Source organism: Nelumbo lutea, chromosome 6 (genome assembly GCF_056320005.1).
Source record: "Nelumbo lutea isolate HS-2025 chromosome 6, American lotus-T2T, whole genome shotgun sequence".
Classification (NCBI taxonomy): domain Eukaryota; kingdom Viridiplantae; phylum Streptophyta; class Magnoliopsida; order Proteales; family Nelumbonaceae; genus Nelumbo; species Nelumbo lutea.
Genome location: NC_142689.1, coordinates 58,895,740 through 58,899,275, shown reverse-complemented (window position 1 = coordinate 58,899,275; position 3,536 = coordinate 58,895,740). Strand labels below are relative to the sequence as shown.

General features: G+C 32.9%; 1 non-coding gene across 1 annotated transcript; it reads right to left on the bottom strand.

Moving 5' to 3' along the window:
- Positions 1-283: 283 nt before the first annotated feature.
- TRNAG-GCC (transfer RNA glycine (anticodon GCC)) lies at positions 284-354 on the bottom strand. The gene has a single exon. It is a non-coding gene; the product is annotated as a tRNA-Gly (tRNA).
- Between the last annotated feature and the right edge of the window lie 3,182 nt (positions 355-3,536).

Here is a 3,536-nt window from a genome sequence, read left to right as displayed (position 1 = left end):
CGCGAGTAAGAAAGAATCTACCAAGTTCGATCAATACCCTATAATTGACATACAGAAGCTATATATCTAACTCAATGCTCAAATAATAATAATAATAATAATAATAATTTGCACACGTGTGGAGAATATTAAAAAAAGAAAATCAACTATGAAATTATATTTAGGATCTAAACTTTGAAGAAACCCTAAAAAAGCAAATATAATACGCCATTGCCGGGGATCGAACCCGGGTCACCCGCGTGACGGGCGGGAATACTCACCACTATACTTCAACGACATGCAATGCACCAGCCGGGAATCGAACCCGGGTCTGTACCGTGGCAGGGTACTATTCTACCACTAGACCACTGGTGCTTCTGGTGCTTCAATGAACAAGATAAATGACATTGTCTTCTGAATGAATTATTTCCACGGTTTAATTAAGTTTTTTATATTTATTTTTTGTTTAACAGAAATAAACTTCGTTAATATCAAATGATAAGATATCTTTTTCGTTGGATAATCGTTCAACCTAAAATAGCAAGCCGCTTGGTAAATTGCATTGACAGAGAAATTTCGCCCCAAGCTCCCTACAGGACATTTCAGCCCCTACATTAAGAACGCCTATTCTGTCTTACATAATTGGTGCGTGTGCAAGAAACTTTTCCTGCTTGGTTTGTTTTCCAGTTCTTGATTATCTGCCAATAATATACATTCCAACAACTTATCAACATGATCCCACACTACACATCTCATACATGGTGGGTTCCAGTCTCATAGTGAGATATACGGTATTAGATCATGTTAATAGGGAGTTGGAATGTGTTTTATTGGTAAGAGATCCCAACTCAATTTTCAAATCACATTACCATGCTTCAAGTAGAATCAAGAGGGTAGGATCTACTACCAACAAACACTCCCAGATCTGTGTTAACAGCCCATTGAAGTTGCACATTAGGAACACCTCCCTTATCATTCATGAGGACATGTTTCGAATGTACAGCTGCATTGGTTAGTTGGGATGTTGTTGGCACAGTGTATTGGTAGCTGATCCGAACTCAAATCAAGAAACATCATCCATTCCTACAATTAATTGAAAGAATATTACTAGATGAATTGTCCTCCCTCTTGAGTTGTATGCTAGTCATCATTACTTCATCAATTCAAATCATTTTTTTCTTTTTAAGCGTAACAAGGCAAAACCTAAAACTGCTCAAAGAAATATCCTAAAAAAGCACATTGAGAAGATTTTTCAAGTTTTGGAAAAAAATTGCAAAAATAGGTCAGTTTTTTTCTTTTTTTCATTTAATCGTTATTATTTGTTGTTTGTTTCTTGTTTGTTCCTTGAAAGTGTTTTAACATAAGTAGATCTTCATTTCTCATGTTAAAATCATACATTTTTTTTATTATATGAGCAGATTTGTGGATTTTTATGAGAAAATTGGAAAAAATATAAAACAACAAAAAAATAAAAAATGTTTCGTTTTTTATTTGCATATATGGCAGATCTATCATATCCATAGATAATTTGTTATTTCTTCTTCAATTAATATGTTTTTATTAATTTATAATTTTTAGAATTGAAAATAGATAGTAATTGTTTAAATAATTAATTATATTTTCACTTAGAATTTGTGCTATTGATAAATGATAATGCATACTTTATGGTTGGAATGTTGGATAGGATATTTATACAATTAGGCTTTCCTCATCCCTTAGAAATTAAAATTCAAGAATTACAATTTGTAAATTATGATTAAGCATAGGGTTTCTTAATGAAAAATTGAAAACTAGATTTAAAATTATATTAAAAAGAAAATAATATATTCTTTGATATGATTGTACAATTTTATGATTTCTACTTAATTAAAAAATAGAAATTGATATATCCATAAATTCAATACAATTTTATATCAACAATTAATTTTAAAATATTTATTTATTAAAAAAACAAAATGTTTTTAAGTAACCATTTCAATGCCAAAAGAGTTATCACTTTCATTTATAAAGTGTTTTCTAATTTATTTTTGTAGTTTACCTGAATTATGGTAATTAAATTAATTGGATCACTTGGAAGTTGTTAGATAGTGTATGCCCTTAACTCCAATCAAATTGATGTACAGATACATTTATTGTAAATGAATAAAATTGCATTATTATTTCATATTAACATTGGTATGTTTCTATGAATTTACCCTTTAAACTGGACACTTATGAGACTTGTGTTAGTTTAGAATGTTCTCAGCCATTAGATAGACTTGGGGAATTTATCCTACAAAGGCTAACACTAATGTGCTACTAAAAAAGTTGGGGCATCTTGTCTCAGTTGCTAGGTTGAGATCCAAAGTGCATGTAGTGTGTGTTTGGTTAAAACACTGAACTCAGACCATTTTCCAGTTATGCCTTGGACCTTGGAGATTGATGGGAAAAACTGGAAAGTTACTCATAACCCCTAGACTTGATTATGGTACTATACTAAGTGTCGGATTGAGTTGTCTTTGATATTCCAATCAGTGAGATCATTTGTGGGTCAAAAACTAGGTATGTTGGGGTAGTCTGAGAATTCACTTAAGTGGGTGATCATACTATACTAAGTGTCGGATTGAGTTGTCTTTGATATTCCAATCAGTGAGATCATTTGTGGGTCAAAAACTAGGTATGTTGGGGCAGTCTAAGAATTCACTTAAGTGGGTGATCATAGTGATAGGATCGGCCCTTTGTTAAGACAAAGTGAATGATCAGGTTTGCTCTCTTTGATGGAAACCAAAACTACTGACAATGGATTTCAACTGTGTTTGAGATTTAGTTTATATATATATATATATATATATAAATGAAAAATGTTTGCAAAATGTTTTAATTCCCGGAATCCATCCGAGTAGAGAGTGTGAACTGCACCTTGTAGCCATGGGAGAGGTCATTCCCTGTCGGGTAGTGTTTAATCATTATGGGCTAAGAGGTTAAGTGTAAGAGACCATTAAGGACTGATTACCTAATGGGCTTTATCTTACGTAAGTCCATTATCCTTGGGTCTTCATAGGATGGATGGATTCAAAGAACATTTAAGTATAAATGTTGAGCCCATTTTGAGCTCATAGTGATGTGCTCAGGGCTTCACTTTGTTTAATAGTGAATTCGGCCAGGCCATTTCATAGAGACTAGGCTGAACCCATGGGTCGTGAGCCGTATAGTTGATGGGCCTAAAGCCCATAATTAATATGATTAATTAAGACGTCACATGACTGCTTAAGTTGTCATGTGACATGGGGCAAATCTGGGTTTGGAAATGGATATGGAGCACCCATCCTCTTAAGAAGATGATGAGTCTTATCTCTTAATAGAGTCTAGATCCAAATAAAGATTTGGATAATCTCCTCATTTGATTAGGAGAAGTGCTCCTTAAAAAGATAAAAGAAGAAGAGGGCAAACTACTCTAGAATACCAGTTAATTCTACTCTCTTTCTTCTTCTCTTGTTTCCCAAGAAACCCTAGTTTGACCACAACTTTGGGATTGATAAAAGATCGATTCTTTCTCTTTGATTTTTGAAAGAAAAATT